The sequence below is a fragment of the Telopea speciosissima genome, chromosome 5, assembly GCF_018873765.1.
Source record: "Telopea speciosissima isolate NSW1024214 ecotype Mountain lineage chromosome 5, Tspe_v1, whole genome shotgun sequence".
In the NCBI taxonomy this organism is placed as follows: Eukaryota; Viridiplantae; Streptophyta; class Magnoliopsida; order Proteales; family Proteaceae; genus Telopea; species Telopea speciosissima.
Window position 1 is genome coordinate 45,858,792 of NC_057920.1, and position 23,584 is coordinate 45,882,375.

General features: G+C 41.8%; 1 long non-coding RNA gene across 1 annotated transcript; it reads right to left on the minus strand.

The window, feature by feature from the left end:
- Window positions 1–213: 213 nt before the first annotated feature.
- LOC122662755 lies at window positions 214–15,336 on the minus strand. Its single transcript, XR_006333092.1, has 3 exons — window positions 15,326–15,336; window positions 11,956–11,961; window positions 214–373 (listed from the first exon to the last, which is right to left on the minus strand). It is a non-coding gene; the product is annotated as an uncharacterized LOC122662755 (long non-coding RNA).
- Between the last annotated feature and the right edge of the window lie 8,248 nt (window positions 15,337–23,584).

Consider the following 23,584-nt stretch of genomic DNA (forward strand, 5'->3'; position numbering starts at 1 on the left):
GGGGCATCTAAATCCTTAAGGAAAGTATCTTTCAGATACGACTCAACTCGGTTGTCCGTGCTTCTTCCTTTCTGGTTCGTTTCACTCTGCAACTGGTGTGCGATAACAGGTATTTCTCTATTTTCTGTATATCTGCTTTGTCTTACAGTATATGCCTAGTATAACAGAGCCTAAGTTGTCTTTGTCCACTCCGACTTCAGACTTCAGTTGTTGTTGTAAGGTCGCACCACCACCGCCGGCACCCTCCCTCACCACCTGTTCTCCTTGACGACTGCCACAGTGATTGTGACTCGTCTTCATTGGTTATTGACGACGGTGATATTGCCTCTTCCTCCTTCCGCAGACCCTTGCCTTTCGATCTCAATCTCCTACCCTTGACGTTGACGTCGACGTCGCCGGTTATGTCTTTGCTATTTTTTTATGTGAATTAGAATCACCACAAGATCAGTCAATTGGAAGAACTATCAAAACTGTGAAGTTCCCATCTATCAGCTTGTCGTACCATACATCTGCAAACTAAAAAACTGTTCTGTGTGATTCCAGAATTTGACAGGTTTAAACAGAATAAAATTAATGTTTTAATCATCTATGATGCAACAAACTAAAACCAGAATCAATAAAAGAAATCAAATTGAGAAGATCAAACCAGAAAACTGAGATTTGAAGAGTTGTACTTGAAATCGAATTAGTAACAGAACCTTTAAAACAGAAACTAATCTCAGATTCAAGGGGGAATCCAACAGAGATGTTAGCACAATTTTATCAAAGATCTATGTTGTAATTGAAGTTGAAATTAAGCACAAACTAGAAGTTAAAATTTTTCCGGCAAACTAGATATCCTAGGGATGAGAATTGAAAATTGTTACTTGGAAAGCAGAAAAGATATGAGAAGGGATAGAAGATCCAGTTCAGGAATCCACCCAAACGAAAATCTGGAATCCACCGAAAACTTTTTCTGGAATCTAACAGATTAAGCTGCGGAATCCACAGTAATCCACTGAGTAAAACCTCTTTAATTCAGAAGAGACAGCTGAAATCCATGGGGTAGGGCTTTGTCGTTCATTATTTAAGAGAATCAGTAACTTACCCCATTAAAATGGAGCAGGACCATCATAAATGTAGACTAATGCAAATAATTATAACTGGAGAAACCTAGGATATATTGCTCTCAAACAATGTGAAGCTGACATAAAACTGAAAACCCTAACTATAAAACAACATCATCAACGAAAATATAACATAGTAAATAGAATATTGTTTATGCCGAGCTTCGTCGATTGATGCTTGGTCACCGAAGTAGGTCTTTTCTTCAGAAGATGGTAGGTTGTAATGGATATTCTCCAAGGTCGTCCATTGAGTGTGAGGAAGAAGAAGGGTTTGTGGGTGTTTTAATTGAAAAGATAGATTACGTACTTTACCCGAAAAGAAGAGCAAAATTATCTTTTAAAAAATATTAAATAGCTGACATCACCACTTAACAGCTCTTAATTAACGGTAGGAGGTCTGTATGGAATTAGTTTGAAAAAACAAGGGGTGGCGCTGATATTATGATAGTTAATGGATACGTCTTAAAATATAGGCAAATGTCAGGGATGGCGCTGATAATTTCTCTTACATAATTACAAGCTATTAATTAAGAAACTCCAACGACATAGACAATAAATTAAAACTACCGTTACATCTGAAACACAATAATATACAATAGTCGTGTTAAAAAATTAATGTTGGCGTGTTCCTTCTTTTTCCAAGGTAATTATTTGGTGGTCGGTTCACATGCTAAAACATTGTTAAAAAAATAGCATCTCATCTCACATCACTCAAATCTGTTTATAATATTAAAAGAATGTGGTTTATCCTCAAGGGCCATAATAAAGCCGTCCATCTTGATTGCATTGTAACAGAGATTTGATGTCAGTCCAAAAAAAATAAAAAAACAAACAGAGCTTTGAGGATGCACTTTGTCTTTCTCTTGCTTGTCTATCATCTTAATTTTCTAAGTTGGTGTGAATCTTTTTTTTTTTTTTCCTTCACAACTATAAAAATAAGTGACACCTACCCCCAAAAAACAGCAGAAATAATGTGAATTAAGAATCCAATGATGAAAGATTAAATATGGTACTCAGTGGTGCAGCTTCCTTGGTTTCTTAAATCCATTTTATCCACATTCCCTATTACACGGTACAACAAAATCATGATGCAGTCGCTGTCTTTAGCTATTGTGATGTATCTTTTGTGCCATTGGGTAACAAAAGTGCTTGATAAGATTTTTATAGATCGTTATCTTTGTTTCTTAATCTTATCTTTTCTTTTTTGCTTTTTTTTTTTTTTTCCCCCAAAGTGGGGTTACGGTAGGGTGGGTATTGGGAGGGATTGATTTGCCATGCAATATATTATTATTATAGTCCAATATTTTGGTGATGAACAAATATCGGTAGATTTAGAATTATAAGCAGAATTGGATCCTGAAACAGGATAAGTTTAATTTACCGATTGTTTACACTCAGATTTCGCTCAATCCCTTCATGGTCGAATGGAAGTACTCGGTCATAGTTTGACTTGGCCAAGGGGCCATGACCGAGACGCCATTGCACTTTCCGGTCATACGGAGCAAGGCTGGATTCATAGGCCAGGAATCAGTCGATTAGCATCGACGACGGTTTTCAACAGTTAAGATGTAAGTGATGCACTAACCCGGACGTGATTGGGATAGTGACAGACAAATAAGGAGACCATTCTCATGGTACTTCTACCGTATAAAATAAGCAGGTGAAGTAAAAGAGGGGCATCAATCAAACACACATCAAACCTGCATTTACTTATCTTTAATTTTTTGCACTGTTTTACTTTTCCCTCACAATGGTGTGAACTTAAGGTTTTTCTTTTTGCTTTATGCACCCTTATGCTTTGCACTGTAGATTGTTTACTTCGAGTAATTTAAAGTGCAATTACCATCTATTTCCAGTTCTCTTCGTTCTGCTGTCTTCGAGAAGTCCTCGGATTACCGGGGCACGAGTAGAGCTCTAGATCATCGTGACGTAACAGGGTGTTCTGTCTTCATTCCGGCCATAACTTGTTGGCCGAAGGAAATTTAACACAACATTTTTGGCACGCCCGGTGGGACACTCAACAGCAATGGTGGATACCAGAGCTAGTCTACGTAACAAAGATAGCAGAACTGATGAATCAGACATGAAAATGTTGATTAGTTGGTCGCACAAGGAGAAGAACAGCTGGACACTATCATTCCTCCTCATGTGGCTGTGATCTTGCAGGGGCAGCCCTGTACGGCCGCCGAAACGCAAGGGTACCTACAAACGGGAATGGAAGACATGAAAACAATTGTTGCTTCTATGGCTCAAGTCTATAACGGTACCCAGGCTCAGTTTGAAGAGTTGATCTCAGTGTTTTTGGCCCAATAGCGGCCGGTGCAAGCCAGCCAACTTCATATAAGCCAGACCCCAGTGGTACAGACAGGCAGTGCGGTAGGGGCCGAAAACAGCTTACCGTCTGCTTAGACTAGGTATCCTGGCGCCTATAGTTAGGCCGGCTATGCTAGTTCTTCCAGCCAGCCAGTACGTCCAAATGGTGCAACCAGGACCACGCTTCCTCAGAGCGGAGTCCCTACATCGACAGTGCAAGTTGGGAATCCAACTGTGCCGGTCACCACATCAAGCCCAACTACAGGCCCCCAAGCCGTTGGAGGAGAGCACGCTGGGCATGAAAATTTAAGTTTTTACCAAAGGTCGACAGTGCCTAGGATGAACCTGCCAGAGCCTGCCTGAATGGCCGTACATCGGCCATTTCCCACTACCCCCTAATGAGGGGCAAGCAGAAGTCCGATAAAGACAGTCGGTTGTTGCAGATCAAGCAAATTAGGTACTTGTAAACCGAGTAGATCTGACCCGATTAATCCAAGAGCAGATCAACCCCTTATTTCGGCCCATCACCCGACCGGTGTATAGAAAGCCATACTCCGAGTATTATGACCAGTTGGATTTTGGACACAATCTAAAAATTCTCTTGAGTTCGCTAAGTTCTCAGGAGAGGATAGCATGTCCACTGTGGAACACATAGCAAGGTTTATCGTCCAGTGTGGAAACCTCGGGACCAATGAAGTTATGAAGCTTAAGTTGTTCCCAAATTCACTGACCGGATTGACATTCACTTGGTACATTAACTTACCGACCGATTCTATCCAAACTTGGCGAGAGATGGAAGATCAGTTCCACGCTCAGTTTTACCGAACTGAACCTACGGTCGCAATAGCAGGCTTGGCTTGGATGTGCCAATTACCTGATGGGTTACTTGCCAAGTTTATGAATAGGTTCAAGTTGGCACGATATAAGTGCCCGACCATTCTGCAAGAGCCAAAATATGCGCATATGGCTCTGGGAGGGCTTTCCTTTGAGTTGCGAAAGCGCTTTGCTGGACAAGAATTCCCAGACCTCAGCCAGCTTGTGGCCCAAGCAACTAGTTATGAGTTGCTCCTCAGAGAAGAGGAGGATCGTAGAGTCTCATCTCTAGGGATTTATTACAAACAGTCAGCTTTGGCAACTATGAGGGCTGCTAATCCCAGTTCTATCAACTTTTGTCCCCAGTTACTTGTAAGATTTTTCCTGACCTTGCTTGGACTAGTACAAACCCTTGATTTTTGTTTCTCTTCCTTTTTAAATTGTCCCTTTCCTTTTCTTGCCTCTGGTAACATTGGGTTTTGACATTTCACCAAAAAAAAAAAACATTGGGTTTTAACATGAAAATGTTTCCCAATCATACCCAAAGAGCTAATAGAGTTAAGTATATCAAGCGTACTTTGGCAATGGGATACTGGGTAGGCTAAAATGGGTTCTTCAAATAAACAGGCTAAGGCCCAAAGCATACTCAACAAAAGGAGAACCTATTAGCTCCTAGGGTAAGAATCTTGGCTCAAATTGGGATGGTTTAGATATCGAAATTAGGCCAGAGCAAAAATTGTCATTTTCGCCATATAGTTGCCATAAGAGTCAAGTGGATCCCAAATCATCATTGTCGGAGAGTCACCCCAAGGTGTCTATAGAATGTCACCTCTATACGTGTATTTAGAACTTGACACCTTTTTAATTACCCCTTGTCTTATTCCAAAAGTTGTTTAAGATAGAAGTAAAAAATAATTTGAAAATGACATATCATTATGTCATTATCGAAAGGTGTCATTGTCATGCACATTTTTCTAATACATGTGGAAAATGATTTATTAGAAAAAATTGTCATATTAAAAGGATAACATAGTAAGATTACAAATTATTTGACACTTTGAGGGGTGCCAATAAGGAAATCCTAGAGAGAGAGAGAGAGAACACACACACGCACGCGTACACGCACATGCACACTATGTGCACACGCACATGCACACGCACACGCACACACACACACACACACACACACACACACACATACACACACACACACACACACACACACACACACACACACACACACACACACACACACAGAAGTCTTGTACACGAAAATTATTATGGCTAAGATAGGCTATAAAATATGAGGTGTAGCATATTTGACTCATTTTCTTTCTATCCAATGGTCAAAATTACTTTGATTTGGTTTGATTGCGAGGGAAATCAATGGAAAGGGAAGTGAAAATTTTCAAACTTGCAAAAAAAAACTTTTATAATCATTGCAATGTTTAAATTTCTTACCATATTAAGTAATGATAATTTTTAGGGGAAATTTTTATTACTCCCCTGAACTTACCCTATATTTACTCAAACTTCCCTATCAAAAGTTTCATCCCTGATTCCCCCAAAAAATTGAACTCTTACCTCTCCTTCTCCCTTGCAATTTTAAAATGGCCAAATTATCTTTCATTTTCGCCTCTTAACCAGTTCCCTCTCATTTTCTTACTATTTTTATTTTTTTATTCAATAATTTTTATTTAGTTTTCATTCCTTCTTCTTCCTCCTCCTTTTCGTTTTCATAGAACGCAGTTGTGGAAACCATCCCCCTCCTCTTCGATCTCCTTCTTGAGATCGATAACGACCACACTAACATTGTCTGCGCTATGCCTAGGCACGGCTACCTTTATCAATGCTTTTGTCGAAAGATCTCATGCTAACGTGGCCGTCCTGCAAGATGGAGAAGATACTGAAGAGACCTGGAGCGGACTCCGAGGAGGGACTCTCCGATGCCTAAGTCAGTCCTGTGTATAGATAAGGTTTAGAAAAGGGGGTACAGAGAGAGCAGTAATAATTATAATTTTTAGATGATCTAGGTCCCTCTATCATAATTTATACCTGGAGCAGTTATCGAGGCGGTTAGAATCTTTAGACTTCGTGTCCTCTCTGTACGTGGCAGAGTGGGGATAGTTTGTTCAATGATTTTGGGGGACATGCTCCTTGATGGATGACGCCTTTTATGTTGGAGCCGTGATGTGATGGTTTACTCCAACTGCAACTTGATCATGTGTTGAGGAGATTTCCTTGTTCTTCAAGGAAATCGTAGGTCACCAGCTATTTTGTCACATCTCAAACCCTATCCTAGGGTTTTGATATGACTAGGATGCTTCCCAACATCCTAAACCACCACCAGGATCTCGATGTAGTGGTTTGAATCACAATCAACTCAATACAAAATCACATGAAAGTTAGAGTGCGGAAAGAAAACACAATTAAATTATAGGTAAAATGTAAACTCAAGTGTGCGGAAGCATTTACTAAAATAAGAAGGTGTTCATTCGTCTAAATGATAGATAAAACTATATATTACATTTTATCTCAAAAGACCTTCGAAAGTTAAAACAATAATAAGCAAAATTATACATGTTTAAACAATGCAGGTGATAAGAATCCAAAAGAAGCAAAAGATAAGATTTCCCAATTCAAGCGCCCTATTGGCATAGTCATCGATCAGATATTCAATGCTATAGTCCTAATCACCAACTCTGGGTCATCGACACCAAACAAAACATATCCAACGAAAGAACCTCAAAAGTTGCCATCAAAACATCACCTACAAACACATCTAAAAAAGTTGCACAAAGAGGGGTAAGCTCCATGAGCCCAATGAGGGGATGGGGAGCACACAAGAAATAACACATAGTTCATGATGCATGCATTAGTTAGCAATATTGGCATCTAACAAACAATCTAAGTCACTAGGTAAATGTTATTACAATAACTTGGGAAACATGTCGAATCACTTATCCTATGACCGCGATGCAACCTCAATTGTTGCTTTGGGGCCCACGCCGGTCGAAGCCACATGCCACCCAAAGGCAAAGCCCGATAACCAATGGTCATCCCTAACCTGGCCTTGTATCACTCCTTAGGCCCACAGGGAGCCTTGGTCACCCAACACCTAAACCCTTGTTGGTAAGGGTCATAGCAAGGGGAGCATAGCCCTAACCGCAATAATATATGAAACTATCGTGTCGAGAGGTATTCCGGGTGCATCAATATCCCATACCAACTAATACCCAGGCACCAGTACGACACGACACATGACAAACCAATTGCAATACATGACAACAGTAAACCATCCACATTTACATCCATATATTCATCAACATATTCACAAGAACACAATCATAGTTATAATAATGCAAATATGAAGTTATGCATGATACATGGCATACATAGCATGTTATAGTGCAAAAACACTCCCAAAATAAGTCAAATCCACACTCACTCAATAGTTTACGAATTGATGTTATGGTTCATTGTTCGATCGTCGCCCAACACGCCTCACCATAGGTGTTTAATTGCGTAGGAACCTGTGAGAATAGGAGTTAAACAATTGTAGGGGAGGTACAAGGGTGGAACCACAATGGATCCGAAACTAGGGCTTTGTGAACAAGAAACCCTAAGCATCCCAACTTGGTTTAAAGGAGATAAAAAGGGGATCAAAGTGTCACGCTCTTATCCCGATGTAAGATATTTTGCCACATAGGGGGTGACTGGGACAACACATATTATCCCAATACCTACCAGGATCACAGATACAGTGTCCCGAGCAACAGTCCACCCTGTCATCACATTATGATAACAGAAAGGAACGTACCAAAATGGAATAAAATGTTCCAATTATAGAGTTAGCGGAAGCAAAATTAAATCAAATCATATGAAATTATGGAGGATCGGTTCTCTAATGATAACACATAGTACAATCTTAATATTTGTAACCATTCATTTCTCTCCTTATAATTAAACATAAGGTTTATACATGATTATGGATGAACACAGAAATTAAATAGTAAATAATTGCCACAAGGGCACCATTCTTGGGTGTACATCTACATCCAAGTCATAGTCACCAGCTCTACTTGATTCGCATCCAACGGTGCTCATCAAGAGTAGTACCTCCTGCATATAGACTAAAAAGGAGCTGCCCAACAGGGTTAGCTACACCAGCTAGTGAGGGAGCAAAGGGGAATGCACATATATACACACAAGCAATTTCAAGCAGAATGATGCATGCTAATGTCATATTCATTTTTCACCTAACATACAATTCTATCAGTCAAGTATATGCTACTATGATAACTCGGGAGACACTGAGGGTTACTTGACTTATCGCCCAAGTGAAACCTCAATTATCACACGGGAACCTACGCCGATAAAAACCATCAGGTCACTCAGTGGCAGCCTCCGATAGCCATCACTATCCCTATCCTGACCTCTCCCACCTCCACAGACCATAGGTACTCAGACTATCCAACACATAAACCCCTATTGGCAAGGGTCGTAGCATAAGGGAGCAAGCATCCTAGCCACAGATATACTATATGCAAGTCCTATCGTCCTGAGAGGTATTTCGGGTGCATCAACGTCCCATTCCATCTAGTACTCGGGTACCAGCACGGCATGACACATACAGATCAGGATGGCATATAATAATTTTCATAATTAAATAAATTTGGGTTCTGGTACCAGCACACCTGATACCGTAGCCTGATACAATGGTGAGAATATTATCACATTCATAACAATTCACATTTGAGTAATAATACAATGCGCATAATGCTTATAATTATATAATAGCATGCTTAAGATTGTCAAATATATATATTCAAACCCAACAAAGTCACCTAAAACTCACTCACAGAACATCAGGTGTCACCCGACGTGGTTGATATGAATCTCACTGGTGCACCAGCTATCCATCGAGTTGGATAGCCTAAACATACAAAAGCAATCATTAAAGCATGTATAGAAGGGTCCCATGCTAGGCCCCCAAGGTTAAAATCAAGCTTCAACCAAGACAGCATGAGCGAACTCACGGACGATTGCAGTAGAGGTGAATCAGTCCCTGACTCCGTTCAGGCCAAAAGGTGAAAACACAAGGAGCGGATCCACGGACGAAACTTCTTACTTGGATCCGGTCGTGCATCCGTTTGACTTCTAAGACACTCCTAAAAGCGAGCAGACCCACGGGCAGATGTGTTTCCTTAGTCCGCCCCTGCATCCGGTCGATCCCTGAGACATACTCGAAAGTGAACTGACCCACGGGAGGAGGCAACAGAGTGAATCCGTGCCTTCGTCCGCTCAGGCCAAGACACAGGGATTATACTAGGTGGACTGATGGGCGTTACCACGATTGGTGGATCCGATTGTACGTTCGCTGACAGTCTCTTCTGAGATTTCAAAGGGCTTCTTCTCTAGCTTGAAGGTTGGAGTACCCTAATATTTTAGGGTCATGGAGGGGGTGTCTAAGCCTCCCTAGGGTCACTAGAATCTAGGTTCACCTCATGGATCCAAGATCACATAAGGATTGGTCTCAAATTGGTCCAAGGGTTAGGTTTCAAGGTCCAAAACCAAGCTTAACAGCAATAGCTGCAAATGCAGCACTTAGGAACCATTTCTAGAGCTAAGTCAGCACCATTAGAGCTCCCAAATAGGGCCGAGCATCACCTTGAGTCCCAAATGGAACCCTAGGTTAGCTCATGCTCAAGGAAATCTATAAAATGAAAAGGAAAATGGAGAACTAAGTTTCAGGTCTTACCTTGGTGGGAGGAGCTCCAATTCCAGCCCTAGCCAGCCTTGAAGAACCACCACTTCTCCCTCCAACCATCCTCTCCATCTCTTCTCCTTCACCTTCTTCTTCTCCCTTTGTCCGGACAGCAAGAGAAGGAGATGTGGGGCAGGCAGCCATCTTGGCATGGCCTCCATCTTCTTCCCTTCCCCTCTCATTCCTCTCCTACTTCCACTTCTTCGTCTTCCTTCCTCCTCCTTCTCTTGTTTCTTCTTCTCCACGGTTTGCTTGGGAGGAGGAGAGATAAGGAAATAAAGGATTCTCTTATCCTTTAAGGGGTTAGAAGGGGCCTTAGGTAGTGTTTGGTTTAAGTACCCCCAAACACATTTTAGTCTTTTGGGTTCAATTAGGTCTTAGGGCTTGTTTGGTCCATGTCTTAACCCATTAGGTCCATTCAGTTAATTAGGACATGTTTGGGTTAGTCCTAAGTCCTATAAGACCTAATTGTCTTCTAAGGTCTGTTTGATTTTAGTTAAAAATTGTAAAACTCATTATTCACTTAAAATTAAGTCTTGTGGGCCCACTTTTATGGCCCATTTAACCTGTTAATGGTAAGGGTGAGGGTCCATATGTTCCAAAGGTCCAATTAGGGTGTCTGGAACACGGGGATGTGGGTCCCATAGGAAAATAATCCAAAAGGGCAAGTAACAGCACGGGTGGATCTTCGAGTGAATCCAGTTCGAGTGAGTTCGTTCGTGACTCCAGTGCTGCTGTCAGGGCCCAAACTTAAAGAAAAGTTGCGGGGCTTTGACCCACACTTCCAAGACTACGTGGGGAAAGTTATAATAATATTTTAAGTTCAAGGTCATAAATGTTTATCATAGTCATAAGGCATTATCCTTTGGGTAAGGTCCAAATTACCCTGGGGCATAAGGGTATATTTTAGGTGAGGGTGTAACATTCCCCCAACCTTATTAAAAAATTCGTCCTCAAAATTTGAGGCAACTAAGGTCTTAAGGGTGAGGGCTATTGAAAGACAACACCTCTAATTACCCACTACTCGAACTAAGTCAAAGGTCGGGTCAAGATAAGGCAGTGCTTTCACAGCACAACAGGTAAGGTCCCACCATTTTCTCTTCCCTATAGGGTCACATTACCACAAAAGGTGTAGTTTAAAATAACCCTAGGCTCCATTGGGCTAAGAGTAGGTGGTCATAACATTCCAGTGGGTAACGTAAGGCTTTACACACTAAACTAAGCCACTAGGAACAAAAAGCTCCCTAGGTCTTCCAGATCAGGTGATACTACTCTAGCCTTCATTACTCTGGTCATTCTTGGGTTACAGGACTTAACCTGTCCAGTCCCCAACACAGGGTTCATACTCAAATGCTTTCACTTCTGGTTATCTCACTACCTAACCCAACTTTAGAATGATTTGGAATATTGATGGAATCTCCTATTGTTCACTCCCAGTACGGAGGGAACGTATTTGGTGACCCGTTACTCCATTCATATCTGTTGTTGGAGAAGGTCTTGTTACATCCTTCAATTTAAGCTTTCACAACCTTAAAACCTACTACATAGTCATCCCATAGGGAAAAGTCCGTATCAGTCCTCTTTCGAGAACCAACCAATCTGCTAATAGTTTTGGTCTGAGTCAATTCCTTTAAGCAGGTTCCATAACTAATCTACCTGGTCATTACTAAATTTCTTTCCTATTAACTTAAGGTTTGGTTGACCAGGGTCGGGGCTTAAACTAGCTACCATGATAAGGTCAAACCAAAGTCATACTTGTGGCCCAGAAGAATTAATCTAGCCACACACAAGGGTTTAAAGGATATAATTATATATTTATTTTCACACCAATACTTAGGCATAAATTCAATAATTACATTCATCTCTAAGGATATATTTGTCACTCAGGTCAAATCCATAAAGGTAGACAAGCTCTAGGTATGGCATACTAAGTGATTTTGGGTGTCACATCACAACTTAGGACTCCCTCTATGAGTCTAAACAAGGTTTGGATGAACCAAGTAAAGTTCAAATAGAGGTTGTCACTAGTCCGTGAGGTGGCATGGATGACCTCCACATACACATGGCCACTAATAACCACCCTAGGTCAAACTAATTGAAACCAGCCTATTATTTCCTTTCTTCTTGTCTGGATACGAGTTGAATCCTATAAACACCTATAAGGGTCTCTACACCACATAGGTTTGGTTCTATTATTCATTCCTGGTTCGCTCACTAACGGGGTCTAAGGATTTTCATCCTTGAAGGTAACTCTCCTTCTTTCACACAGGAGGGGAGTCACAACGTACACTAATGCCTGCCATCTTTTGTTGGCTGGTCCAGTCGGGTGCAGGTCCTAACCATTTTACTTTCAAGGCATTAACTAATTTTTTGGTGATCCCCACAATTGGGTCACACAACAGGGTGTCAAATCTAGGGTGTAGGCATAGAATCATCACACATAGGTGTGGCCAAAAGGTTTTCTCAAAAATTTGGGCTCTAAATCCTAAAATAAATTGGACGGACTCATGAGTGGTATCAGTACTCTGGGTCCGTTCGTGGGTCCTCCGCAAGATAGGCAGAGCAGACTAACGGGCGAAAGCGGAACATGAATCCGTTCGTTCATCGGTTCTTAGAAGTTCCTATGGCCGAGAGGATTTGAATTGAACGGATCTACGAACGGACTCATAAGAGTGGATCCGTTCATTAATCCGCTCAGTTTTAAAAATAAAATTTTCAAGTTCTATGTGGAGCGGATTAACGGGCGGAATCACGATAAGTGGATCCGTTCATTCGTCTGTTTGCAGAATTTTAATAAAACAGAGCTCAAGTTTTAAAACTCACTTTTGGCTCTAGAGGGATACGACCGTGGGAGAGAAACCGCTTCAAGGGATTTTTCACCCCAGCCTCCTTGCTCCATTTTGGGTGATTTCAAGCCCTAAGATCATCTCTCACACTCTCAAGGTAAGATTTCTCTTCTCTTTTCTCTTTTCCATTCTTTCTTCTCTCTATTTGTAGGATTTGGAATGGTGTCTCTTCATATTCCTTCTCTCTTTTTCCTGAATTTGGGATGAACCTCCCAAGGTTGTGACCATATTTTGATTTTGGTTGCATTTCATGGCCATGTACACCAAGTTCATGCCAAAATTGGTTTAGGCTAAGGTTTTTGGGTTTAAATCAAGCCCTAATCGGTCAATGGCACTATATGGTTGGCTCCTTGTATGATTATTGCCTCTTTTGTAAATTTTCAAGTCTTTGCAAGCATCTTAGAGATTGTTTGCCATGTTTAGTTAATTTACTTGGATTATTTCTAGGTTTTTTTTTTTTTTATTTGGATAAATTCTCAATTCCTAAATACCTTGGGAAAACTCTTCAAGTTCATGTTTAATTCTTTGCATGCCGTAAAATCTCTTAAAAAATTATCCCATTGTCTTATCCTCAAGCACATTCTCTTGTTTATGTGACGGGTGATAAAATCCTTGGAATCTATCCTTTATTCTTCAAGTAAATCATTTCCTTGATGTATCCTCAAATGCGTTTCTTATTTATGGAATTATTTGCATAATTCTTGGTGTCTATCCCCTTTTTCCTCAAACAATAATTCTTGTCTCATGTTGGGGTATTTCATTCAATTCCTTGTTTGGTATTGTTTGGGATGTATGATAGTCAAAGGCACACATATTGTTTATATTGATCAAATTTTCACATCCACACTAGGGATCTCATGTAGACTTTATGTGTGTATTGACCTTGTTTCTTTTCCTTCACTCCCAAACATCTCCAATGGTATCCATATCTTATTTTCTCATCATGTATAGCCTTCTCTAAATTTATTTGCCAATCATATCTCATTTATCCCAATTTGGCGTACCTTTGCTATTTTCTTTGGTGGTATCTTGTGTATAGGTGATTAGCCATGTCTCCCAAAAGAAAGAGGGACCTTGCTATCGTGCTTCCATCCCTACTGCCTACAATGTGAATCAGTTCACTTCGGAAAAGACTGAGGGGATCTCTAGAGATTACCTTTTAATAGGAAAATCCTAGTGGAGAGGGATGTGACAGTAGAGGAGCTTCTGGCATACAAGGTGGGCCAGATTTGACAGGTTGAGGTGGAATGGCATGCTGATCCAGCCAGAGCTCTACTACCCCACCTTAGTCAGAGAATTCTATTCAAACCTGGTACTAGTCAAAGAGGATGATGATGAGTACAAGTTAACTTCCTATGTGAAGGGAGTTGTCATCAGTTTCACTACAGTGGAGTTGGGGATTCTTCTCGATGTTTCTTCAGAGGGTGATAGAGTTTACTATCCTCCAGGCAGTCATCCAGACAAGTGTTTACATCCAGATGAGAAGCGGAGGTTGTTCAAGGTCCTCTCCAATGACAGGTTTGAGGAGAACGAGGATCTTTCCCAATTCCCTCCTTCACAGTGAGTGCTCATATTCATTGCCAAGACTAATCTGGCTCCTTCTAAGCCACACAGCACTCAGCCTCCTTTGATGTCTGCAGTTCTGGCTCATTCCTTGTACACTGGCCAGCCTATTTACCTCCCTCATGTGGTCATGCAGCGCATGGCTCGTGCGGTACTGAATCCTGCCCGCAACAACACCTTGCCCTATGGTAGACAACTTACCCGTATCTTTCTATACTTTGGGGTTGACCTTGACCGTGAACCCAAAGAATCAAGCACTGAGGGGCCCATTGGATTTAATGCCTTGCAGAAAATGGGACTATATTATGATTATGACAGTGCAAGTGAGCAGGTCAAGTATGGAGAGGGCAGAGGGGCCAGAGATGATGAGGATAACAGTGATGATGACCTCGAGTTTATGGGTTCTGGACCATCTACAACAGGAACTTCAGGTGCACCAGGGGGTGGAGGTGACGTCTTGTGGCTATCAGGCGACTGAACCTGAGGGTAGCGGATGGCTTCGATGAGGTCAAGAAGCAACTCTCCAACTAGGCTCAACGCCTAGAGGGTATAGAGAAAGGAGTGGATGACATTAATGCTTTCCTGGATCGTGGTGGTAGCGACGGTGCAGATGACTAGCCTAGCTTTCTCCTCAATAGATTTGAAATTGTTCTATTAGTTCTTGTTTAGTTTTCTTGCACTTTCTCTTTTCTTTTCTTTTCTTTTCTTTTCTTTTGATCAGCAGTTTGGGAACTTGAGAACTTTTAATTATGGTGGACTTGTATATTTTAATCTTGGATAGACATAATCAGATGTTTTGAGTTGGAACAGGTGAAATCTTATGTTTTGGGTTGGAAAGGGCACGGTTATGCCCAAATAGGAATTTGGAACAATTATGGTTGGATTTGTATATTTTGGGTTGGACAAAATAAAATTACAGATGTTGAATTGAGAGGGCATAGTTGTCTTCAAGGAAGGATTTGGAATAATTTGGAATTTATAATTAATTAATTATATATATATATATATATATATATATATATATTTCTATATGTTTGCTTACTTCCTCTTGTTTTGGATTATTGTTGATTATTGTGGGTTGATTTTATTCAATTCATTGTTTGTTATGAATCTTCACATATAGATGCCCATCTATTACCTATTTAAAACCCAACAAGCAAATGCATAATTATATTTAATAGCTTATGTTTCAAACACTAATTTCTATGTTGCCTATTATTTTCTAAGTTCTTGTTTTCACTTTAATCAGTCTTCTCCTATGTCTGCACACAATCATTTATGCTCTTGAGGTTTTTAATTTAGAACCTAATTTGTGGATAGTAAATCAAAAGTTTACATCCAGACTGTGTTCAATGCTGAGCATCATTGCTCTGATACCACTCTGTCACGCTCCCATCCCGATGTAAGATATTTTACCACATAGGGGGTGACTATAACAATACACATCATCCCAACACCTACCAGGATCACAGATACAGTGTCCCGAGCCACAGTCCACTTTGTCATCACATTATGACAACAGAAAGGAACGTACCAAAATGGAATAAAACGTTCCAATTACAGAGTTAGCGGAAGCAAAATTAAATCAAATCATGTGAAATTATAGAGCATCGGTTCTCTAATGATAACACATAGTACAATCTCAATATTTGTAACCATTCATTTCTCTCCTTATAATTAAACATAAGGTTTATACATAATTGCAGATGAATACAGAAATTAAATAGTAAATAATTGCCACAAGGGCACCATTCTTGGGTGCACATCTACATCCAAGTCACAGCCAACAGCTCCACTTATTTTGCATCCAACGGTGCTCATCAAGAGTAGTTCCTCCTGCATATAGACTAAAAAGGGGTTGCGCAACGGGATTAGCTACACCAGCTAGTGAGGGAGCAAAGGGGAATGCACATACATACACAAGCAATTTCAAGCAGAATGATGCATGCTAATGTTAGATTCATTTTCCACCTAACACACAATTCTATCGGTCAAGTATTTGCTACTGTGATAACTCGGGAGACACTGAGGGTTACTTGACTTATCTCCCCAGTGAACCCTCAATTATCACACAGGAACCTACGCCAGTAGAAATCATCAAGTCACCCAGTGGCAGACTCCGATAGCCATTACTACCCCTGTCCTGGCCTCTCCCACCTCCATAGACCACAGGTGCTCAGACTATCCAACACATAAACCCCTGTTGGCAAGGGTCGTAGCATAAGGGAGTAACCATCCTAGCCACAGATATACTATATGCAAGTCCTATCGTCCAGAGTGGTATTCCGAGTGCATCAACATCCCATTCCATCTAGTACCCGGGTACCAGCACGGCACAGCACATATAGATCAAGATGGCATAAAATAGTTTCCATAATTAAATAAATTAGGGTTCCAGTACCGACATACCCGGCACCGTAGCCAGATACAATGGTGAGAATATTATCACATTCATAATAATTCACATTTGAGTAACAATGCAATGCACACAATGCTTATAATTATATAATACCATGCTTAAGATTGTCATATATATATATTCAAACCGAATAAAGTCACCCAGAACCCACTCACCGAACATCGGGTGTCACCCAGCGTGGTTGGCATGAATCTCACCAGTGCACCAGCTATCCATCGAGTTGGGTAGCCTAATCATACAAAAGCAATCATTAAAGCATGTATAGAAGGGTCCCATGCTAGGACCCCAAGGTTAAAATCAAGTTTCAACCAAGACAACATGAGCGGACTCACGGACAGTTGCAGCAGAGGTGAATCCATCCCAGACTCCGTTCAAGCCAAAAGGTGAAAAGACAAGGAGCGGATCCACGGATGAAACTTCTTACCTGGATCCGGTCGTGCATCCATTCGACTTCTGAGATACTCCTAAGAGCGAGTGGACCCATGGGCGGATGTGTTTCCTTAGTCCGCCCCTGCATCCGATCGATCCTTGAGACATACCAGAGAGTGAACTAACCCACGAGCGGAGGCAGTATAGTGAATCCGTGCCTTTGTCTGTTCAGGCCAAGACACAGGGATTATACTGGGCGGACTGACAGGTGGTACCATGATTGGTGGATCCGATTGTGCGTCCGCTGGCAGTCTCTTTCAAGATTTCAAAGGGCTTCATCTCCAGTTTGAAGCTTGGAGCACCCTAGCACTTTAGGGTCATAGAGGGGGTGTCTAAGCATCCTTAGGGTCACTAGAACCTAGGTTCACCTCATAGATCCAAGATCACATAAAGATTGGTCTCAAATTGGTCCAAGGGTTAGGTTTCAAGGTCCAAAACCAAGCTCAACAGTAATGGCTGCAAATGCAGCACTTAGGAACCATTTCTAGAGCTAGGTCAGCACCATTAGAGCTCCCAAATAAGGCCGAGCATCACCTTGAGTCCCAAATGGAACCCTAGGTTAGCTCAAGCTCAAGGAAATCTACAAAATGAAAAGGGAAATGGAGGAGAACCAAGTTTCAGTTCTTACCTTGGTGGGAGGAGCTCCAATTCCAGCCCTAGCCAGCCTTGAAGAACCACCACTTCTCCCTCCAACCATCCTCTCCATCTCTTCTCCTTCACCTTCTTCTTCTCCCTTTGTCTGGACAGCAAGAGAAGGAGATGTGGGGCAGGCAGCCATCTTGGCATGGCCTCCATCTTCTTCCCTTCCCCTCTCATTCCTCTCCTACTTCCACTTCGTCTTCTTCCTTCCTCCTCCTTCTTCTCTTGTCTCTTCTTCTCCACGGTTTGCTTGGGAGGGGGAGAGATAAGGGAATAAAGGATTCTCTTATCCTTTAAGGGGTTAGAAGGGGCCTTAGGTTGTGTTTGGTTTAGGTACCCCCAAAACACATTTTAATCTTTTGGGTTCAATTAGGTCTTAGGGCTTGTTTGGTCCATGTCTTAACCCATTAGGTCCATTTAGTTAATTAGGACATGTTTGGGTTAGTCCTAAGTCCTATAGGACCTAATTGTCCTCTAAGGTCTGTTTGGTTTTAGTTAAAAATAGTAAAACTCATTATTCACTTTAAATTAAGTCTTGTGGACCCACTTTCATGGCCTATTTAACCTGTTAATGGTAAAGGTGAGGGTCCATATGGTCCAAAGGTCCAATTAGGGTCTCCGGGACATGGGGACATAGTTTACAATGCAACTTGAATTACTTCGACATGATATGTATAGACAAAGTTATGACCAAAATAGTGAGCAGAAGTCAAGTGATTAGTAGTTCTGGGGATGGGAGGGATTACGGGCGAATGCATAATGCTTGCATCCAGCCATGCATTCGCCCGCTATACAAGGACAAATGGATTTAAGGGTGGATTCACGGTCTTGCATCCGTGTGTGAGTCCGCCCAGGTAAAATCTCAGGGGTCAGACGGATTTATGAATGGATGCATCAGCATCTGAATCTGCCCATGTTTCCGCCGGACCTCAGATTTGAAAATTCAAAGTCTCCCCTTCCCCAATCCATTCCCCTTGGATTTCAATGCCCCAAGGACTTGGGGGAAGGTGTCCTAGAGTCCCTAATGGTCAATGAACACTCTCTAAACCAAGGGATTGAGGGGATTAAAGGATTCAATGGAGGATTGAATCCAAAATAAGATCCCCGGGGTTTGAGAGATTGGAGCCTTAGGCTCAAGAGAGGGTGCCAAAAGGAGGGATTAAGGTGCAAATAGGGGAGTGGCATTGATCCATAAAAGGTCCATATTCAAGTGATCATACATCCCTTGGGTCCCAAGTGGAACCCTAGGTCATTCCCAACCCAATAGGCATCCAAAATCCAAAAATAAAAGAAGAGAATGTGTAGGGTTCAAGGAACCTTACCTAAGCCAATAGGAGGAGTGCTTCAAAGGATGCCTCCAAGAACTCCAGCCCTCCATCGGTCCTTCCTCTCCTCTCCTTCCTTCTTCTCCCTTCTCTCCTTCCTTCTCCTTGTCCGAATAGCAATAGGGGAGGGGAGTGATGCTCAAGGGGTGAGGCCAGCAAGGTTCCCCCTTCCTCCCTTCTTCTTCTCCTTCTCCTTCCTTCCTTCTGTCCTTCTACTTTTTCTTTCTTCCTTCCCCTCCACGGTTTTGGTTTTGTTTTTGGAAAGGAAGGAAATGAGTTGAAGAGCTCAGCCTTTATAAAAATAAAGTGGCCTTATGGCCAGTTTGGCTATCAGCCTAAGGCTCCAAAACCCATTTAAGGGCTAGGATGGCTAAGTGGGCCCACCTACATGACCCCATAAGGTAAGGAGTGATGGGGATGGGGTCTACCATGCCCAGGAACACCAATGCAATGTTTGAGATACGGGGCAAGTGGGTCCAACATGAGATCCATCTCACTTGGGGTTTTACAGCTTGGGCGGATGCACAGCAACTGCATCCGCCCTTGCTGAAAAGGGATAAATCACTCGGCAAGTCTCCCGGGCTTTAGCCCTCATTTCAAGGACTTCAAGGGTGTATATATATAACATTTAGGGCTAAAATCTCACCTTTGGGTGGTCTCATTACTCATCAAAGCGTGATTGCCATCCTTTTGTTTAAGCTTTCTCTTGACTGCCATGACACAAGGTCATAGGTGTCGACAGTTGGCAGTGTCGCAACACCTAACAATGAAAAATCAAATTAGCCCAAAAAAATTAGGGTGTATTTTAGGCACGGGTATAACATGTTTTCACCTGTAGTGCTCTCCAACTGTTGAATTAAGTAGTGGAGGCATGCCACGAATCCCACATCCGTTGGTAGGTTATTTTTAGGCGTATCAATCAGTAACATGGATGCGTCAGAGGAATTTTTACCGGTGATGCCATTTCCCGCCTCAGAGGAATTTTCACTGCCGATACCATTTCCCGACGACAAAAGAGGTGACAAACCTTAGCCAGAGAGACACATCTGTGCAATACTACAGGCAACGTTGTTAGACACTACATCTCATAACCCATTGCTTGCCAGTGTCAAGCACTCATCCTCTTTTGTCCTATTAACACGGTATTGATATATCTATTCATTTATTCAATCTCTCTACAATATAGAGTTATATATGAGTGTAAGGAGCCCTAGTCGATGACTAGAGGATTACAATAGATAGGATTCTGATGTATATGGTAATCCATATCACATGTGAGATTACATAGGGATAGAGACCTTGATAAATAAAGTAATTCATATCACATGTTAAACTAGAGTTCTTGGCATATTAGGATTGTTGTCTGAAAGAATACCCTATCTTGAGTATCCATAAAGAAGAGGACTCTCAAGATCGGTTGATATGGCCAATTAGTTATCGTCATCTCTGGCTCCGATAACACCCTTGGTCCATCCGAGTATATCGTCCGCCCACCTGCTGCCTGTATCTAGGCCAACTTGTCTGGCTGATCAGGCTGTGAACCGCACACAAAAAAAACCCAAGTTCAGGGGGAAAAAAGGTATTCTTCTGTTGCAGCTCCCAAGTTCTTAAGAAAAAGTGCATGATAAGGAAAGAAAATTTGATGGAAGAAAGGTACGCAAAATGGGATAGCAAAGATATGGATCTACTATTAGACGTGATTTGTATACACCACAACTAAGGGTGTCAAAATCAAACCGAAATCGTTTACCAAAACTAAACCAAGAAGTTTACACCATAACCGTGAAACCGTTTAATAAATGGTTTGGTTTTAGTTTTAAAATTGGGACTGTTTAGTTAAACGGTTTAAACCAAACCATTTAAACCATTGGTAAACCATTTAAATCAAATAAATATTAGTATAATACGTAATTTTAGTAATTAACCATTAGTGCCTTCAGACAATAGGTTGTTGCTTAATTTGAAAACACTAAAAGTCAAACATGGATTGGTAGAAGTATATATGCGGAATTGTTATAAAATAATTGGATTGGATTCATTAAAGTACATTAGTATAATAGCATTCAATGTTTCTATGAATATTTTGGCTTCTTTGTGAATTAGAATATATAGACGCTAAATTTTGTCACCCCCCAGTGATGACGACAATAGGATGCGAAAGACTGGCAATGCCCTCTAAACCCATTTTTCTATAGAGTAACCCAGACAACCCCTGTTCCACCTCGAAGGCACTCACAACCCCTAGTATCCTCGGGGCAGCCCCACACAAAAACTGTGACCCCTCACGGCGGCCCCGCGTGAAGCCCTAGCCCGGCAGCACCGTGCACTGTCTCACGACAGTGCCGCACCCTGCTGAGAAAATAGCCATACGGTGCCACGGGGAACCTAAATTGTGATTTTTTTGCCCGGCGCTGCCGTAGATTTCATCGTGGCGCTGCCAGACGGGATTTTTTTCCTATAAATACCCCCCTTCACCTCTCATTTCAACAAGTTCCATGTTGAGGAGAGGGGACACCCCCAGAGCTCCAATTTTTCTTTTTTCCTTTTTTACCTAGTTTTGGGGCCTTTCCCTAGTTCGATTTCGAGCCTTCGAGCCTCGTCCCTCTGGCCAGAGTCTAGGTCCCCTAAATCCACCTTACCTAACCCATTGCCACCAAACCCCCGAAGTCTCTCATGGCCTAGTCACCTTGTCCGACGTCCTAATGCCTAGTTTTTGAAGCTTTTCGATGTTGTTATTCTATCTGAGGTCTTAATGCCCGACACTTGTGAGCCGTTATGCTGCCCGACATCCGAAAGATTACGTTCCGAAGTTTTCTGACATTGTTATTCTGTCCGAGTTCCTAGTGCCTGATACTTGTGAGTCGTTACTCTGCCCGACATCTGGGAGATTACTTTCCAAAGCTTTTTGAAGCCATTACTCTGTCCGAGGTTCTAGTGCTCAACACTTGTGAGTCGTTACTCTGCTCGACATCCGGGTGATTACTTTCTAAAGATTTTCTGACACCATTACTCTGTCCGAGGTCCTATTACCCAACATTCGTAAGCCATTACTCTGTCCGACGAAGGGCAAAGCTAATCTTTTACCTGCACCTGAGCTGGGGTACACGATCTATCCCGTATAATTGCATTGGTTTAAAGCATACAGGTACACATCTCTTTCATTACATTTTAATTTTGTAACAATATAGACTTTTAAATTACTCTTGTGTAGTGTACAGTAGTAAATTTAGATTAGTTTAACTTTAAGCAGTTTGTGCATCATTTTAGCTATACATGTGGAAATAGGACATTTATAAAGGGTGAATATTCAAAAACCAGCATCTAATAGAAAGACTGGTTTACCCGGGCGAGGTGGGTGCCTAACACCTTCCTACTCTCATAACCTGACCACTTGTCCCGAATCTTTGACCAGACCAAACAAAGTTCCGTAGCCCTTCACAAGACTACACCAATGGGTCCTAGGCCCTAATCCTAGGTGGCAACTCCGTTTCATTCAATTGTATGACCCCCACCCCCTAATAAATTAGCATACCTCTGAGAAGATGCATTCCTTCTCTTTCTAACCAAGGAGCATAACCCCAAAACCCCTCCGAACCAAGAGTCGGAATGCAAAGTTCTGGGAATGGATCCCACAGTGGCGACTCCACTGGGCAGTGATGGTCAAGCTTTCAATACTAAATGCTACCATTGAACACAAGAATATTCTTCCTTCTACATTGTTTGATTGATAACATGTTTGGCTAACCCTTTTTATGTACTAACTACATCATGCATCGTGTTCGAAGTGAAATCAAACGACAAGGGTACTCCCTGTTGTGCCTCTACCCCTGGGGAGGTGGGGCCCATCATACTAAGTACTCTAAGATCGGATGATATCCGCTTCTATCACCACTATCACACACACACACACACACACACACGACATGGAAACACATAGCCCTGTGATAGTCGTTGGACCCTATATGTAGATATGGGTAATTCGCAGCTAAGCCACAGCCCTTGATATTTACTGTACGATTTTAGAATCATCGACAAGGGTATTCACTAGTGTGTCATGGGGTACTTCGCTACTCAAAAAGGACACTAGCTTAATTACTCTAAGATCGTGTGACCTACTCTCCAAGTATATTAAAAGAACCACGTGCCGGCAATTCACGACCACTAGCGATAGTTATATTGGTTCTGTCAAGGGTAACCTTTTTCTATCCTATCAGCCTACCTATTGCATGGATCATGTAGGAAATTAGACCATATATGATTAGGATATGCCACAAACTGACGTAGCAATACTTCGGGGTCGAAAACGAGGTTCTTGGCAGTATATCCTCCTTAATGTAGTTTACCTATCATGGGAAAGAGCTCTA